The 19,865-nt window shown below is 40.8% G+C and overlaps 1 protein-coding gene across 1 annotated transcript in view; it reads left to right on the forward strand.

Moving 5' to 3' along the window:
- Positions 1-19,865, forward strand: part of PTPRG (protein tyrosine phosphatase receptor type G) — a 392,464-nt gene that overhangs the window by 19,643 nt on the left and 352,956 nt on the right. The window lies entirely within an intron of this gene.

The raw sequence follows: 19,865 nt of genomic DNA on the forward strand, positions 1-19,865 counted from the left end.
CCATGTCACTTGGAAAGCAGCATTGCACCTGAAATTTGGCCTGTTACCCATATTGGTCATGGGAAAAAATTTGCCAAATTAGATAAAAACTACATATGTAGAAAGACATATCCCTGCCTGGTTTTGGGTAAATATAATAGAAACCTAAACTAATATTCACTAAAATGATAAAAGAATTTACTTGAATGGCCATGTAGTAGGGTTTTTTTCCCCATCTGAAGTGTGCAACCAGAGATATGAAGTATGTTAATGTCACTAGGGTAATACACAGCTGATAGCAGTGCAGTCATTTGCATTTCTTCCCCTTTCCTTGTGTTTCTTTTTTTCCCCCTGAAGCACATGTGTTGGGAATTGAAAATGCAGCTTGCCTATTTTACACTGGCAGTAATCTTTCAATTTTTTAATGTAAAAAATGAGTCCACAAACATGAGCAGCTACTGATGTATGGGGCTATTGATGGAAATTGAATTTGCAAAGGGAAAATGGGATTTGGTTGTAGTCTGAAATGATAATGATGTAGCCCAAATGGATTTGTAATGGTCATTCATTCATTTTTTTCTGCAATTCTGTGGTTTGACAAAACATTTATGCAGGTGACTGTGAAAGTAGTCCAGGTTCACTCTGTGTGGGAGTAACTAGCTAATGGCAAGTAAAAGTATGCAAAGTCTGAGCTTGAGCCTGTGCCCACAGACTTCAATAGTGGAAGGATGTGATGCTGTGATTTATTTTACTGAGAGAGGAAAAGTGGTTGGGGTAGTGCTTCTTTGAGATCTAAGAAATAATGGGAGCAAAACGTACCTTGACATAATTCTTAAAAATGTATGGGTTTGTAGGATCAACCTAGTGAGTGCTTTATGCAGCACAGCAAATGTATGAGAGACTTTGCTCTGTGTCTGGATAAGCACAGACCTGGCCCTGAAGAATTTCCAGTCCAGCTGTGCTTAAACTGCTGTGCATTCCATGGAGCTGCTGGGTTCCTGGAAGCTGTACCTGTGTGACAATCCCCACCAGCCTATAGTTTGCATTTGGAGCTGCCAGTGGACTGCAGAATTTTTATTTTTTTTTATGTCCTGGGTGTAGTTTTATGTGCCTTATGATAACATCTGTATTGTTCTGAATTCAGTGGAGCTCTGTCTTCCCTCCTGTGAAAGCAAAAGAATGACATGCCAGTGTTCATATGGTCAGAATAAACTGGTGGTGACAGGAAAATGATAATTTAATGGTGTGGATGGATTTTTGGCTTTGTTTTCTTCTTGTTCCTATTTTTTCTTTCTTTTTATAGACCAGTGAACGTCACACTTGTAAACTGCCTTCCATTTTAACCAGAGTATAGTCCTTGTTAAACGTTGTATAATTTAAAAGTATGAATAGAAGTAATTATGGAGTATGGGAAAAAGTGCTTCTGGCTTCATAAATATATCCCTTTTTATAAATTCTTTCCATTTAAAATCATTGCAGCCAGTGGTTGAGATGCAGAGGCCCATGTGTGCATGCCCATGCAATGGACTCTGATGGGCTCCCTGCTTCCTTCCAGTGCAGAACATTCTGTGGATCTGCTCTGCAGCTGCAGGGACAGAAAGGGAGCACGTGGGGAAAGCAGGGCACTGATGCACCTGTAGTTAACATTGCCTCTGTTTCATCCTGCCACTGACTAAAGCTGGAGCTTTCTGGCCCAGAGCTTGGCTTTAATGCTCTGGAGCCCTGGTGGGGCTGTGCTGGGGGGAGCTGGGCTGGAGCTGCAGGAAACCACCCATTGTGAGCAGGATCCCTCAAGTATTTCCTGCAATGTAACTTCAGCTGCTTTCGCTATGGGCCTTACTGCCTTTGTATTTTTGAATTTTTTTTTTTTTTTGTAACCACTCCATGAATGGTCCTGATGCAGAAAAGCCTCTAAGCATCATAAATCTGTTTATTTTAATTGGCTTTGCTATCCTGAGGAGCTCAGGGCAGAGCTAGGTTGCTCAGAGGGCTGTGGGTGGGGTTTGGTTTGTTTAAATTTCAGTATTTGGAAGCTGCTGGTTTGTTTTAGAGCCAAGCAGGCTGGGTTGGTTGGCCATCCCATTTGGGTGAACAGTTTGGGGCAGAGACTGCTCCCCTGTCAGCCTCTGCAGACCCTCCCAGAGCCTGGAGTACTGCAGCACTATAAATAGCATTAAGGGACAGCACTTCTCCCTGTCTCCTTCCTCTGTGAATGACAGCAGCTTCTTTTTCTTGTTGTTGTTTTTCATAATTTGGGATTGGCTGCTAAACAGGCTGATTTCTTCCCATGGCACAGTAATTGATGTTTCTGAAGCAGAGGTGTGAGACTACCCAGACTGTGATATCACAGAATGGGTGAGGTTGAAAGATTTGCACCTTTGACAAAATTAATCTCAGAGGGAGGTGATGCCCTAAAAAGTCATTCTGCAGTTTCACCCTGGTGCAGTGAGTGCTGTGGAAGGCCAGGTGCCAGCAGCTGTGGGGTGTAGCTGACACAGGGTTTGTGGGGTCCCTTCAGCAGCAGCAGAGTTGCAGGCACTGATGGATGCCCTGAGAACTCACAGGTAAAACCAGCCTGCGGGCAGCCTGTGTGACATTTTGAGTTGGTGCTCAAGACACAGACAAATAAACATGGGTAGAACCGTTGTGTTGTTGACTTTGGAGCAGGAGCTCTTAGCCAGTGTAGGAGAGACTCCTTCACACTGTTCAGTTTCATGCTCTGTGCCCAGCTGGGTGTGTGAGGCTGCAGCCATCAGTACTTTCGGTTTAATGCTGTGCTCTTTTTATAACAACTCAACAGCCCATTTTTACTTCTTGGCTTTAACTCAGGAACATGCTTAAACATGAACTAAACTCTTGAATTCTTTAAATGTATTATTGAATTGGAGCCAAAATGGTGGAAGTGAGAAGTTTTTCACTAAACAAATAAATTACCGGGGTTTTTGTTTTGTTTGTTTGTTTTTCAAAAACTGTAAGTAAATTTTTTCTAAAGCCATCTAGGTGATTTATTGCTTGGTGTTTCCCTTTTAATTTGCAAAATGCTCATGTGTTGCTCTTACAACTTGCTGCATGTACAGCTCAAATGTCCTTTCCTGCAAAGGCAAGGAAATTGGTGCATTAGTGCATACAAATTTCCTTGGGTCCAAGTCCTGTGAGGTCTCTGAGTGAGGTTGGTTTCTCTCCTGTCTCCTGCAGTTCTGTAGAGGCCCACACTGCTGCAGCTCTATTATGAAATGTTTTGCTGATACTGTATTGGTAAGATGTAATTGTCAAATGTAGCCCAGTAATATTTCAGTTGATCAATGGGAGTATTTTTTATAGTGTATCTACGTATGTGCAGATGTTTGATTTGAATACTTTCATTCAGTGACCTCAGGTTTCAGTTGTTTTACTGGAAGTACCAAGTATTTTTTGTCTTTTCCTTGCTTAGCACCCACACAAAACATTATGTTCATGAAACATTTATGGTAGCAATCCATTAAGAGGAAGATGAAGATTTTCCTCTGAAGAGAATCTGCAAAATGTCTTGCCCTGTTTGCCAGCTGTTTTGTATGCATTATTGCTGCCTCCCACTGCAGGTTGAGAAGGTCCCTGTGATGTAATGCAATGGTAGCTTTGTGTGCAAAGCTGCCTGGAAGCAATCTGAGTCAACAGGAAAGCAGCATCTTCTTAAAGCTGGGGACATATTAGTTTTGTGATCTCGGGTATGAGGGAGATAGAAAGGGCAAGGGTTTACTGCGGAGTCTCTTAAAGGCATGTAGAGTTCCTGAAGTAGTAATAAATGGCAGATTGAAATTGATCTCAGTGAGACTTGCGGTGTTAACCAGTGTTACAGAAGTAAATGACTTCAGGTTTTTGGCCGCTTCATTGAATGGATCATGTTGTGTCATGGTGTCAAGAAACAGCTTTACCTGGAAATTTCAGCTGTTTCTGGGCCTTTCTGGAGTGCCTCTAGAACAGTCAGCTAAATGTAATGAATGATTGAATGACTATTTGTGCATATAAACACACACACATCATCCTAATAGAAGAGATAATGTTCTTGAAGACAGGATTAAGGATTCACAGGAGCATTAAAAGCAGAAATATTTTTTTCTAAGTGAAGGGGAGATGAGTATTTATTATTAAAATGTTAAAATAATAATGAATACTGCTAGGAAGTGGTAGAAGAAAAACTGTCTGGTTCAGCTGGTGCAGATGAGCAGCTTTAAAGCCACAATGTGCAGTGAATCACCTCCTTCAAGTGACACAATTGCCTGGTGTCCTGCTGCCAGTGATGATCCTGTTGGCTTGGGTACCAGAGAACAAAGGGACAGATGTATTTATGTGTGCTCTTCTACAGTGGAGGCCAACTGACTTTGTGGCTGCTAGATGGACATGGTGATGAGCTGAGATAAGCAGCTCTTTGAATACAGAGCCTTGATCAGATTTGCCATCAGCCTAAACAGGCACATTTCTGCTGAAATCAGGGGGGTTGTGCCTGGTTTCACTGCTTCACTCTGGCAGTGCTTTGCTTTGGGTGTGCGGGAATTGGCTGTCTTAGTGGGGACATTCTTGGTGCTCTCTGATGCTGAAAGACAACTCAATTGCACTGTGGGCTCCTGTGAACCCATATACCCTGAAATAGCTACATGGAGAAGGGAAGGTTGTAAGAAATGAACATGGGGGATTTTTATAAACTGTGTTTTCAGATTACTTTGTTTTTACTTTCTTATGTATGTATGGTCCATATGAAAAAAATCTAATAGTCATCCCCAGCACTATTGTTACCCCAATAATGGGGCAATATTTACCCTATTAATATTACCCCAATAATAAGGTAATATTTACTACATTATCTCTTTCCTGCACTTGAGTTTTTCACAGGAAGGCTCAGAGGTTTAATCTACTTGTCCTGGCAATCTTTCAGAGAACTCTAATGAAAGCTTTTTTTAAAAAACTATGATATACTAAGTGTAGGTTATGTGTTTTGCTAGGCTCTATAGTTTCCAGAAGAAATAATTTCAATTTTGTCAGTTCCCAAGTGCTTAAAATGTCCAACATCTGATAGGGAAGTGCTTGGCTTTCTGGGGAAGGATAGAACTTAGTGTATTATAGTCCATGGATGAATAAAGCTATTCTATTTTTGTTCTGCTGCATTGGTGTTAAATTCATGAAATGCAAATCTGAAGTGTATGTACTGTGCATATTTGCCTTACCCCTGGAAAAGAATAGCAGTTTATTACTAAGCACAGGACCATTTTTCAAGGTGTCGGTTTGCATTCCTTTTGCTTACTAATGAACTATGGAAATTGGTTACTAATGAGCTATAGAAATGGAGATTCTGCCTTCTCCCAAGAATGAAAGTGTTCTCCACACAGTAGGTAAAAGACTTGTTATAGGTTGTGGAGAATACAAGCTGTTCAATATATTGCTTTCATGTTGTAGAGGGTCAAAACACCACCAGCTCCCAACTTCGCTGTCACTGCCTGCAGTTTTCTTCTAATAACTCTGAAAAGTTTCTTCATTATCAATGCAAAAATCCTCAGCACTTTAGTAAGCAGATTCTTGTAAATAGAAGTAATAAGCCAAGAGATACTGGATCAAAATGGAACCTGTGCCGTTAGGGTTTTCTTGGAAATGCTGTGTTTCTAAAACACTGGCTGCTTTACCTCAGTCCTTGTGTGCTGTGTGACACCTGAGAACACAGGTACTCCAATGTCTGGTCCCTTTCTTTGAGTGCTTGAGTACAAAAACTAGAAAGACAAGATCTGTGGAGTCTGTCAGAGGTAAAATGTAGATTTTTCCAGCTACTTGCAGATCTGCTGGAGATGAAACTCTCAGCTTTGAAAAGAGATCAGGCAAGAGCACCTCCACCTGTGTATGTGAATTTCAAGTCTCATGAGCTTGAAGCCGGTAAGTTTATGTACAAATAAATTGTTAACCCACCTTAGAGATATTGAGTGTGTGTTTGTATACACTCATGCATGCAGTAATACACAAAGGCTTTGGAAGGATTGTTATTTCTATACTCAAAGAGCCACGATGTATTTGGTGATTAGGAAGAAACTAAATGCAAACAGAAATAGATGGAAACCACTTCAAATGCCTTGTTGTGCACACTTCAAAAACAAACATTCTTTCCAGAGGAATGTCAATGTATGTTTTTTCAAAAGAAAATTCCTGGTTAGAGGGATGACCAAGCATAAATAAAAAAGGAGAAACTTACAAGAAAAAAATAAAAACAAGTCAGCAGCAGTAAAACTACTCATAAGGGAAGGTAATTGTCAGTTAAGAAGAACTGGACAACTGATTTACATTTAATAAGAAGAAATATTTTGAATTCATTGAGACAAACCAAATATGAAATGTTACGAGGGAGAATGGTAAATTTGCCAATATTCAGTCATCTATATGGTCCTAAATGAATGTCTGTTTTGCAGTAAGAGGGGAACCAGCTGCTGTGTTTCCATGTTGCAAAAATAATGGACATGACTTTTCTCCAGTACATTTTAAGACACTGAGAAAAAGGAGGTGATTAGAGAACAATCCTTGCTTTCAGGTGGCTGAAATATGGATGATAGTGATGCCCTGAGATCCATTCCAGGCAAAATAAGGAAAAGTGGATGTGGTAAGCAGTAAAGAATATGAATAGAAGGCAGTAATATAATTCCTGCAGACCATTGCTGTTCTAGGGGAGCCAGTCAGGCTTCCTGCTGTGGAGCTGCATGTTTGACTGAAACACAGTGATGGGACTCTCCAATTTCTGCAAGACATTTGATTCATTTCCATGTAACAAACTGGAAAAGAAGGCGGGGTAGGAGGGGAGCAATAGCTAAAATGGGGCAAATTCAGTTTGAAATAAAGCAAGAACACTTAGTCCATGTATCCCTGCTGGATCGTAACATTTGGATGCTGTCCTGGGGCAGCAGGATCAGATTCTTTCCCTAGAAACGGGAATTAACAGGTTCCTTTTGCCCTGTCCATGAGCAGAAAGAGTCATGCAAGAGGAAGCCAGGGCCAGTGTGAGCACCGTGGGTTTGTTTGTTTTGCCAGCACAATACTGTCAAAGCTTTATTGAATGAGCTGACTTCAAGCTGTTGATATAGTTCAGACCTTGGCAGCTCTCTAATCTCCTTGAAGCTTTGGTGTTTGATTGCATTGGTTTGCCCTGCAAATAGTCAACTGTGTAAGTTATCTCAAAGTGAGAATATATTCTGAGCCTGTGTTTGTAATGGACAAGGTTCACAGGAGTGCAGAGACCTTGTAAAGCTCATGAGCTTGTTCTTGAATATGCAGTGAAATATCGAGTCCTGCTTCCTGAAACCTATCAAACCATGTGGTTACAAGAATCCTTTGGACACTTAGCTTTAATTATTTAATGGTTTGTGAAATTACTGTCTGCCTCTTGTTGTCAGGTCACTGCTTTGTTTGATGGTGGTATTGCATGGTGGTACTCCATTGGCTTTAGGTAAAACAACATTTTTTGTCGTTGTTAGAGGAGAGAGAGATGAGATACAGGATGTGTGTTTATGTTTTGGGGTTTTTTTTTAATTAACTGGTTGAATTTTGTTGCATTCTTTCACAGGCAGGGCAATGTGTTCAGGGAAACAAGTGCATGTAGTCTGTTCCTCATTGATAAAATATTTGCTTTCAACTGCAAGCTAGCTGAGGTACAATGTGACTTCTGCAGTTCAGGCTCTGTAAATAGTTTCTTTCTGAATGCCCCCTCCTAGGGCATTATATCTTCTTTTGGGTTCCAATTTGACAAATCTGTGCTTAGTGTAGAATAGCATTTCTGAGACTGAGATTCTGGGTAAAAAATGTATTTTCTGCTTTTTGACACTACAAAAAAAGTGTATATTTTAAGAAATGCAGCTTTTTATTCCAGGTGCTTCTGTTCCAGTCTGGTGCGGGGCACAGTTGTTCAAACTGCTGTGCTTAAGAGTGGGGGAATTAACTAATGGAAAGGTGTGGGAGGATGTCTGCTTCCAAAAGTCTAAATGGAGGGTGCCGTTAAATTTGTGGCTGTTTCTCAATCTGCTGTAATAGGTCATAAAAGCTGCTGATCAATAGTACAAGCAGGTGATTAGCAGTTTTAGCTCTCTACACTTCCTTTAATTTGGTTGATGCAGTGTGCTGAAAATAGGATGCAGGACAAGGGTAGTGGTGGAATGAATGAGGGAACGGAAAAACAACATTTGGAGTATTTTTGTGAACTGAAAGTAGCACAAAAGGCATGTAAATTGTCAGATTGGAACTTGTTGCATTTTTATAACAAAAAAAATAATCACTTGGTTACTGAGGATCATTGGATTTGCCAAGATCAGTCGATGTACCATTAAAAGAAATATTCACTGTTTGAAGAAAGTGATTCATTGCGCCAGATTGTATAAAGGAATCATTATCCCATTGATGACATTTTCACCAAACACCAAGGATTTAAGTTCCTCCTTCATGCCACCTGATAGTGCCCTTAGAAATTTCTTCTTTTCAAGCACTGTGTATGTGTGTCAAAATTCAACTGGAAAGGTCATAAAAATTAATTGAAAAGAAGCAGTAATGTGAGGTCTGTCAAGAGGGAGCTTTCTAAATTGCAGCACAACTTGAAGCAGCATTGGATTGCCCTGCTAGAATATTTTTCTACAGATGTAGAACCCAAAGATAGTTTAGACTGTGGTGGTGCATTCTTCAGTGCTCCTGTTCCACTTTTGCAGTAACTTTGGCATAAATATTTTAAATATATATAGAATTCATCTAAAGACTCTGGTGCCATGCAAATACAGCGGGTTAAAAAGCCCCTTTTGTCCAGATTGCTTTAATGTTGCCTCTTGAATGTTTCAGTTTGCAGCCTTAAAATAGCTTTCAAATATAGCTTTTGGAATGGAATACACAAATAAATGCACTCTTCCTTTCCCAGAGAGGCAGGAAGGGTGTGTGTGAGTTTAACTATTTCATAATTCTTTCTCACATGAGTTACTGACACAGAACAGTACTTCCCCCCTGCCCTATGCAGGAGTTGGAAGAAACACTTCTTGGTGGAACACGTGGTTGTATCCTGAAGAGATTAAAGAATAAGTTCAAAACTCCTGTTTTCCCCCCAAGGAAGTAGGAGTTCAAATTACCACTGGAAGTTTGGCAACTATAGAAATGCAGTAAGCCCTCAGGAAAGTTCTTATATATTATTAACCTGTTTCAGAATTGCAGTCCTGTCCTTACCTCTGAGGCCATTCCTTCAGCAGCCTGGGAGGCAAATGTGCCGACCCTCCTGCTTGAATGGCTTTTCTCTCATGGCATTTTCAATACTTAAATCCCTGGAAGTTAAATGGTTTTCAGAATGTGTGAATTTCTGCTGCATAAAAATAAACTAAGCAAACATAAAATGTTTATTTCAGTTTTGTAACCACGATTTATCTGGTAACTTTCTCCTTTTTTACCTTTCTCTCTTCTTTCCGAATGTTCCAGTTTGTTATTACAAACAATTTAAATTCCCTTCCCTCCTAATAATCTCTTGCTTGCACATACAAGATAACAGCCACATATATGGTTTTGCTGGATTGCTAAATTGACAAAGCACCAGAATAAACAGCAGTGTGTTGCAAGAAGAATTAGCTGGTGTTTAACCTTTTTTTAAAATTTATTCGGGTTCTTTTGCTCTGCCTGGCTCTAGTGAAAGCAGCTCAGTTGCTGCAGATCCTTTGGTGGCATGCACACCCATTACACCAAGGCAGCAGGGTGAATGCTGGGTGTAACCAAGAGAGCCTAGAGCCAGAACATTTGCAGGAGTTTTTCGGCAGCCATCCAGGAGGAACCTGTTCAGTAATCTGTAAATGTGTAATCCTTTTAATGTGTCAACTTTGTTAGAACACATTAGTGTCAAATGTTAAGTGTAATATCTTAGTCTGTGAAGCATATTGCTGAAACAAAATTAAACTGGAAATATAATGTGATGATGGTGGGAGGAAAAAAAAAAAACTTTGTGGGATTGTTTGGAGATGGATCTGGATTAGCTTTGTTAGCTGTTCTCCATCACCCTCCAAATGGAAGTGGTATTACATTTCCATGAGTGTTTGTCCTTTACCCTCTTGGTGGCTGCAGGAGGCCTTGTCTGGTGTGAGCGACCTTTGCATTGCCAGAAGTTACTGTATTGGGTTTTCTTGTTCATCTGTTAATTCATATTTAAGTGTGTTCTGATCTATTACCAATAGAAATGTGACTGCTTTATGGTGGTGCTTTGTTGCTCAAGGCTTCACTTAAAGGAATGTCCTTTTCCAGTGGGGTGCAAGGAAGCTTGAGGGGCTCAAGCTGTTACAGCTCTTTTGAACTCTGTGCTTTCAGCTTTGTGTGGCTTTTGGAAGCGAAAAAGAAATGTTCTTCTCGGTGTGCAGACCTTTCCTTCCTCTGTAATTTTAAACCCATTTCCTCCCCTTTTCTCCATGAACAATCCAAAGTGCGGAACTTTTTTTTTTATTTTGGTTTTATTTCCCCCCTTGGCTGCAGGGTGGGGCTGGGAATGTGGATGATAAGCTCAGCCCAAGAGGGGCAGCCAGGGGCCAGAGCCACCTGCGTCACCAGTGTCCTGTGCTGCTCCTGGACTCGGCTCCTTCTGCCCCTTCCCTCATTTATTGAGGTACCCAACTCTGGGTTGAGTTTTTGGCAGCTTTTGTACAGGTTGGGGATAGCTGTCCTGCACCATGGCATCCTCCAAGCTGCTTGTGTCTCCCCAGTGAACTGAGGAGGGGTTAGATGGACACAGAATCTTTAAAATCAGAAGGGTTTAATATAAATCAAAGCTTGCTTGGATTTAAGTAGCGCGTTGGGTTGAGCCTCTTTAATGCTGCATAACTCAGCTCTGGGCAGACACTGTAAATCTCCAACTTGCTTCAACTGCCTTGTGCAGCTCTTAAAACATCCCAACATTTTCTCTTAAACTTATCAGTGCTTTGACATTAAATATTTCAAGAGGGTTTTGTTGAACAGAGTGTAGCTTTTTTTGCGTGTTCTTCTTAAAGGTTACTTCTTGTTGGAATGAAATCGAAGGTTGGGAGTTCTTGGCAGATGTTATGATTAAATCTGACTGGTTGTAGGCTCCTTCCTCCCCCAGCTCCCAAATGTAACATTTGGGATGATGAATAGCAGAATTTATAAGTGATTTTGGTAGCTCTAATTGTTCAGGTTTTGTGTGTGTGTGCACAAATAAACTCATTTCCTGTGAGCAAAAGCTGCAAAGCTGATGGTTTTCTCTGGCTTGTAACTGTCTTTAGCATGTCCATAAGTCCCCTTCATGTGGGAGTGTCCTGGTAGTTGTGAATAAATAGTTTAATAATTTAATACATGACTTCAGTAGGCTCAGCTGGAGAGAAATCACATGAAGGACTGGATGTGTGTAAAGTCTTGTCTTCTCTATATATATATGTGGTGGGTGAATTCTATGCACTTACACCTTTCAGCTAGACTTTGCTCCTTTTAAGTGCAGGAACTAGATATTACTAAATGTCACCTTTGAAACAGTGCTCATTTCTATTTATTCTCCAGTGAAATGGGCTGCTATCAGGCTAATGTTGACCTAGATGTCTAATATGTGCCTGTTTTGCTTCTGGCTCTTCAGTCTGTATAAACATTGTTAAATAAAGCTCTATTGAAACCCTGAGTACTCCACCAACTGCTAATACGTTTGATCATCTTTCATGTATTTGTATACATCCAAAATTTGCAGGATATTGTGGAGAAATATATTTTTCTTCTCTAGGCTTTTAAATTTAATTTTAGGTTTTAGTAGCAGTGCTGTGTAATGAAAATTCCCCTGTGTCTGAGCCCTAGAAATTAGCCTTATTAATATACTTAAAAACAAGACTTTATGAAGTTTTGCATGTGTGTATAAAGCTTATACATTCAGATGGGTGAAAACTGGGTTCTTCTTCCAAGGGAAGTCCAGGACTTTCAGTTTCTCAAAATTGGTCAGACTCTTCATTAATAACATTTAAACCTACATAGACTTAAAGGCCTCAAATACATTGTATGTTTTGTTTTGTTTTTTTAATTCCTGGGCTTTTAAGACCTCTTTTCAAAGATAATTGCACTTCTTTTGTGTGATACAAAATCCTACCAGTGTCACTCATGTGAGTGCAGTGTTTTGGGTGGTCCAAGGTGATCACAGAAAATAGCAATGTGTTTTTTCCTTCATGAAGTCCCTGACCTCTTCCTCCTGCCACTCCAGCCAGGGAGGTGAGCAGGTACCCCATCATGTTTTTCATTGGTTTGGTCTCATGTAGAACCAGTAAAGCTGTTTGCAGCCACTGCAGGCAGTTCCTAATGCCAGCAGAGGTTTCTTGGGTGAGCTCTGTGGAGAAGAAACCTTTAGCTATGTTCTATTAACAATACTATACTCTTGCAGTAAAAGCAATTATTTGGGGCAGAAGTCCATTATTTCTGGACCAGTTTCATTTAAAGTTACTTGTTCACCTTTGAACTGCTGTTCATTGCCTGGTGGCTTTACAAAGGAGCAGCTAAGGCTTACTGCAACTTAAAAATCAATTAAAAAAAATCCTGCATCTCCATTTGTGACCTCAAAGTGGAGAAGGCAGGCAGATGCCAGATTGATTCAATTTTCTTCTTGGATAAATATTGATACTGAAATATGCTTTATGAAAAATCTGGTGAAATTCCTAGCAATAATGTCTACCAGCAATAGATTGTTAGTGCCCTGACCTAGCAGAAGATAAAGTATTATTAACATATTATTTACATAGGAAAAATTAGCTGGCTGGGTACAGCAGATTCCAGTGCTGTCTCTTTGCCTGGAGCACTGCAGAGGCTGCTAATGTGACTCAAATTCTGCTGCTGCCACAGTTCTGGGTCTGACAGTCCGAGCTGAGCAGGATGTTTGCAGTGTCACAATGACAGTAGACTCAACATTACTTTGTCTTTTTTTGTACAGCTACAGTCTATATTTAGTGATCTTGAATCCTAGTTAGCAAGCGATATTGTTTAAAAGAAAAAAAAAAGGAAAAGCTCTGTTCAACAACTGGGATAGGTCCTGGCCTCTCAGTGCTTTCCTGAGCTCTAGAGTGAGGCAGGTACAGCTGAGCAGGGTCAGGGCTGGTAATCCTTGTTTCAGAGTTTGAAATAGCAAACAAAAGCCCCTGAGTGATGAAGCAGGATTCCCAGCTGGGGTTGAACATACTGTCACTTTTCCTTCTTACTCAATATTTGTTTAGCTTCTAATTTCAATGGTTCTAGGAAAGTAGTATATTATTTTTAGTTATTAAGTGTGAGGTGGAAACTGCAACATAAAGAGGAGATTTTGTTATTGCCTTCAGTAGCTTTGTTTCTTGGTGCTGTGTTAAAGTCTGTAAAGAAGCGGACAGTCTCTGCTGATGGGCACAAATTTCCCCTGTGTTGCTGCACCTGTGAAGCCTCCAAGGAAGCTGCCATTTTAGTGAGCCAAACCCCTCTGATTCTTGTTGGAAGTATGGCCAGAACCTTCCTATGTTAATGCTGCTTGAAATGGCTGTGTTCTTCAGATGCAAAGGATGTGCTTGTGGGAACATCTGGCTGACTGTTTAGAAGGTGCCAGTGATCCAAGAGCTTGAATGAGATGTCCTTTTGGGTAAATCTGTGCTCATTATTACTTTAATATTAATAGAATGAGACAATGCATGAAATCCTGGCTCCAGCCTCCTGGATGGCAGAATGCCCACTGGTTTCTGTATGCCTGGGCTTTTTTCCTTCCATGTCTTGGTTGCCATGACTTCTTTTTATTCTGTCGATGATGCTGCAATGAGCTGTTCAAGGAAAGGAGAAAGCAAGCAAATTCACATAATTTAGGCTGTCACCCAGCAGTCATCCTGCATGGCAGCTGGGGGAATGTGACACTTGAGTGTTCATGTACCTTGAAGGTGAGCTGGGGCCCAGAGACCTCTCCAGGAGTGTGCTCAGTCAGTGTTCATCCCCAGAGTTCTGTCATTCTCACTTCCCTCCTGCCTCTGCCACTGCAAATTAGAAATTACTCTGCTGAAGTTAAAGGAACTAAATCAATGTTAAGTGAGAAGAGATTTAAAATTGGGCCTCTTGATTTTGAACTAATAAAAATAACAAAACCAAAGTGTGCTTTGGGGTTTTTTTTTAACACAGTTTTTTGAAAAAATAACAGTTCTGGCATTTGCAACTGAGAAGTTTTCCTGTTAAAGCTAACAACAGGCTTAACTTCACCTCCCTCAGATATCAAGTATTGTCAAAACTGAAGGTCAGAGATCAGTGACATTTACAATAGAGAGTACATAGAGTCTGTATTAATGACAAAATATGCTCTATCCTTTTTTGTTCTTGTGGGCACATGTGAGAAGTATTTGGCCTCAGTGAAAACTGCTGCAGTGCAAAGCCAAATAGTTTCAAGTCTTTGCTTTCATCTGTTATTCAGTTAACACACTTTTGTCTAGGTTTCCTGGGCTTTCTACTATTGTGTGATTTTTGAATGTACTTATTTTGCTGCAAGTGAATGTAAGCTGTCTCAAAACAAAAATGCATAACCTTTTATTAACTTCTAACCATTGAAAATAATGCAAGATGCCAGGGTAATTTGACCTCTGACTTCCCTTGGAGCACAGAATTTGGAACCTGCACCTCTTGCTGCTTTGTTCTTTATTATTTGCTCTTTGCTTTTTATTTGTGTGGCAAGTTTGCACATCTAAGCTCTGCTTTTTGCTGTAAACTATATTGAAATACCAGAACCAGCATTTTAAAAGTTCACAGGGATTCAGCAGTTGAAAGTTTCTTTGTGTGTGGAGCATGGTGGCAATCACTCAATGGTAGCATTTACTCTAATGATGCAGACAAATTGTGCTTGCTCTTCTCTCTGTATATACATTTATATTTCTTCCCTGCTGTGCACAATTTTAGCGCCTGATTTATCAGCCTCAATTACAGTGGTAGAGCTTGATCTCTTTTCCTACATCACTTCTGTATGCAGCCAGATGGGTGCATTGGCTGCCATGTTTTTTAAAAACCAAAAACACTCAGCAGCCCATCTGGAATCTCGGTTGGCGTTGGGTAAAGCCAGCACCGAGCAGAGATTCCAGATAAGTGCCAGCAGCAACACATTTCTCACTTAAAAGAAAAAAAAAAAAAGCTTCATTTTCTTTCAGTTCTTGAGCTGCTGCTTAAGCTGGAATGAAAAACTGTGTTAGGTCCAAAAATACAAAAGCATTGCAATGTTAGATATGCTTTCTAAAAATTCAGGGGCTGCTCTACAAATGTGCTGCAAATCCAGCAGCTTTTTGAAGAGGCTGCAGTTGTGCTGCGCTAAAATCTGGATTGCAGAATGTGCAGGAATTTGCACTGAGCTCTGGTGGAGTGAGTGCCTGTACCACTGAGAATGAACCTGGGTAGTGTGGGCTTCCATGTGGAATATGTTAGCACAGCTGGGAATCTGCTTACAGCTTTGGGTAGCTTCCCCAAAGTGAAAATGATTAAAAGTGAGGGGGAGTATGCTTGAAAAGTCTGACCATTTAGCTAGAGAAGCAGTTGTTCAGTATGGAGCTGGAAATATCTTTCTGCTTCCCAAGTTACTGACAGCATATGCACAGATTTTTTTTTAAGGTGATATAATAAGCAGTGCTCAATGGGAAGTAAGAATGTAGTGGGAAACCAACAAAAATCCCCCCACCAGCAATATCTTGCATGTGGAGTAGATACCCTGTCTATCTTGGACTCTGCCTGTGTGCTAGGAAGAACAAAAAGGATGCCTTGACTTCTTAATGATTTTTTTAAATATAAATACTCTTTGATTGTAATTAATTTCTGCAAAAAAACCCCCAACATTTAGCAATAGTGGGAGAAGTTCCAGGACCAAGTTTTGAATTTCTTTCTCCATGTTTTGCTCTTACTTTTAATATGAAATACAATGGGAAGCTCTATTTTGTAGATCAGTGGAGAAAACCTGACCCACCTGAGAAGGAACTCTGCCATGCAAGAGGGAAAGCAAGGAAATTCCTCCCATCCAAAGTGCCATTACTGTAGTTGTGTTTTTGTATCTCAACAGACTACTTCAACATGATTTTGGAGGGAAAGAGATGATGGAGAAATTTAGATCAGTAAATAGCTGTATCAAGAATTCAGATTTGTGAGTGTAGTTCTATCTTTAAACAAACAAAAAAGCTAAACCCAAAAGCCCAATAAGAGTGAGGATTTTGTTTCCTTCTTAAAACTTGAGCCTTAATTCTAAGTTGTTCCAGCTTTGTATCCAGTTTTTCAACAAGGAGTGTAAATCTGTGAATATGTATTTTTTGGGTACATTGCAAAGCCTTATTATCATGTGCATGGGATTTTTAAGTTGTTTCCATTTTCATCCATGATGAAGTATTCAGAGACTGGGTGCTAACACAAGAGCCATAATAAAGTTAGATTTATTTACATGCAAGTGCCAGGGTGTAAGATTCAAGTTAATTCATACTGTTTTGCTGCATAAACTTCTTTCCATCTATCCTCTTTATGAAGCAAGCGTATTTTTGTTTCTTTAGCCTGGAAATTTCTGTCTTTCAGATCTAGAGAAGAGATGGAGCAAGCTTCATCTGTGCAGATGGAGCACTGCTGAAGCAGTGTTATACACCCCTCTGCTTGTGTTAATGATTTTGATTTTTGGAGCAATGGCTTTTGCTATATCCACTCTGAATTTTCCCTTGGCTGTCCTCTTACACACTTCTCACTGGAAATGCTTGCATCTAAGTGAAATGCAATGGTAAATACTGAACAAATAGCATGTAAGCTGGCTGTGTGGGTTACACTGCTGTGTTTAGTGGAGTGGCTGGTGGGGATGAGCTGGGGAAGCCCTGCTGTGCCATGGGGCTCCTTGGTCAGCAGTGGCTGACCCTGGCAGGTCAAGGAACAGCCCTCCCCTGAGTGCTTCCTTGCCTTTCATTTTCCCTCTCGTGTAAAAAGGCACAACACTGATCAAAGTGATGCCTCCCACTTCAGGGAGGCACTGGTTACAGGTGGAGTGCTGGATTTCTGTGTGGAAAGGAGGCTTTGATCCATGGGGAATTGAGATGCTCTGGGCAGAGCTGGGTTGTGCTGTCCTCAGTCCCTGCTTTAGGAAGTGCTGTCACTTTAGCAGGCTGATGTGAGATGTGGCAACCCAAAAGTTCTGGTGTCTGTGATCTGTGAAATAGGCTGGGCTCCTGGGTCAATTTGTGGTACAAGTGGTTGCTGCCTGGTTATTGCAAACAAAGTTAAGCTTGGAAGGTTTTGGGCTGAACTTTTGAAACCTGTCTGGCTTGCTACCAAAGGATGCCACTGACATTAGATGGTTCCTTACCCTCAAAATCTTTTATTGTTATTGTCAATGCTGTAGTTTAAAACAGTACTACAAAATGCTGTTATATTTTTGTCTAACAGTCCAATATTTATTTACAGTTGAGGTACTCTGTTTTGTTTAATGTTCTTTATACTCTGTCCATTTAGAGTGGTATTTGTAGAATATATTTATAGAAACATTTTTACTGTCTATTATGGCATGGCAGTATCCTGATTAAGTTCTCATTGGGCTTTGGCCCTTCTAATTTTCTCCCTGCATAACCTCCTGATATCCTTGCATACATCCTGAGTTGCCTGCCCCGACTTCCAAAGGTCATAAGCTTTCCTTTCCACCCTGGATTCCAGCCAGAGCTCTGTTCAGCCAGGTCAGTGGTCTTCCCTGCTGACTTCTCTTTTGGCATTTGAGAACTGGCTGGGGCTGCAGGAGCACAAATAGGGCCAGAATCTTCCAACTTGTGTTTTGAATTTTCCAGATTGTGTTTCTTTAGAACTTGAATTAATGTGAGCAGTGAGAAAATGCAAAAGCTTTAGCATAATGATGTGTGGGTGTGGTGCCAGGAACTGTTATTTCCCTTGAGAATATTTGTCATTCTTTGAATAGGATCAGAAATAGATTTGAGTGCTTACTACTATGAGTGTTTCTTCTTGGTATTTATCTTATTCTTTTGTTAGGTGCTGTTCACCTTAATGTTTCCTCCTCCTCCCAATGCCTCTTACCCCTTCTGTATGTTTAGTCTCCAGCTTGTCCTGTCTTCCTTGTGGGTTATGACTTGTCTTGGCCAGGAACCAGTGAATTCCTGGAAGGGAAGTGGTGTCTCTTGCTGTTCCTCCTGCACCTTGCAGGGCCCTGAGCTTGGGAGGTATTGCTCTAATGCAGTGGTAAAGATTCTTGACAGCTCCTCTCGTGTGTTTCTCATCTTCTCAAGATGATTCTAACTTAAAACCAGACAAAAAAGCCCCCCAAAGCAGCTCCATACACTAAAAATAGAATATAGCCCCTGCCCCCCACATCCTTGCTGAACAGGATGCCATAGTTACCTCTGGCTTCAGCATCCCAAGAGCTCCCAGTCTCATCTGGGAGCCTTTGTTGGAACCTCTGGAACCTTCTCATCACCTGGGCTTCCTTAGGTGCTGCTAGCAGAAGGGGAATTTGACTCCCAGTTTATTTTGGTTGGAAGGAAAAAGGAGAGTGGCTGCTCTCAAATTTATTTTAATCTGCTCTAGAAATTAAACTTAACCCATGTATGTGGTTTAATCAGAATTCTGGGCAGAATTCTGCTATAAACACAGATATGCACGTGGTGCCTCTTCAGATCTTGTAGGGTATTTGAGGTGACCCCTCAGGGTCAGCAAACCTGACACCTGTGGGATACCCAGGTCCTTCTGCTGCAAAAGCACCACCTAAAACCCTGGTGGGTCACCTTGGAGCATCCTGGTGGTGTATGCAGGAGGAACTACATGGTTCCATGTGGGTTTTGCCCACATGTGCTTTCTGGATTGTGTGCTGATGGACACAGGGAATGTCTTCATCTGTACATGAGAATGAACCTGCCACAGCTCAGGTACCACATAAGCAAAATTGAATCTCCTCATCCATAGCTCACTTTTATTGACTTTGGTACTGATAGCAGTACATCATAAATGGGAACAGCATCTCATATCAAGCCAGCTTTCTTTTCTGCTGCTCAGTTGATGGGATCTGGGTGGCAGCAGGCCTCTACCTCAAGGCATAATTTTCCCTAATTCAGGAAGTACTGTCAATATCCATGTTTTTACTGGCCTTTTCTGTTTACATGGGCGCTTGTTTCTTGCCTGTGGCAGGCTGCTCTGAGAATTTTCTTCAGTATCTGTACTTTCAGTGTTCCTTTCAAGTTTTTTGTTTGCTTGTTTTTTTTATTATGAGGAAGGAATACTCTTTGTACTTTATTTCTGGCAGGATTGTTAAAATGTGAGCTTAATTTTTTTGCTGGTAGGGTGTTTATTGCTCTCTGCCATGGTAGAGCTCCTTGTTCTTCGCTATAACTCACTGCTTTTATTTCAGTGTCCCAAAGGAATTTAGAATATGCAGCCGTTAATCATGTCCTATTTTTCTATGCAATTATAATTTTTCAGCTTGTCAGATTTTTTTGTGTGTGTGTACATTCCCAATCCGCTTTTTTGTTGGTATTTTGCAAGAGGGAGTGCGTGTGTGTATTTCCATTTGGCTGTAGGAATTTACAGAGACCTGTAAGAGGCTGGTTTGCATATCTGGAATTGGAATGACTCCTTGCATCAGTACAATTTGTTATCTGTAGAAAACCTGGAGTGGTGGTGACAACTGCCATCCTGTGTGGCCAGGATAATGTGCCTTTGTTCAGCATAGTTCCCTGTCTCTGCCCAGTAATTAGTAGATGGAAGAACACTTGTACACCATGTTTATTTAAATGTAAAAGCTTGCAAGGATCGATAGACAGACTTCAGCACAGAGGTCACATGTGCAGTACCCAGCAGATGTAGCCATCTCCTGTAGCATGAGGATGCCAGTAAATAAGCACAAATCCCTGAGAAAATGATGCTGTGTTTGAGGGGATGTGTGTTATCTCCTTTTATCAGCCTCT

This window comes from Camarhynchus parvulus, chromosome 12 (assembly GCF_901933205.1).
Source record: "Camarhynchus parvulus chromosome 12, STF_HiC, whole genome shotgun sequence".
NCBI classification, from domain to species: Eukaryota; Metazoa; Chordata; class Aves; order Passeriformes; family Thraupidae; genus Camarhynchus; species Camarhynchus parvulus.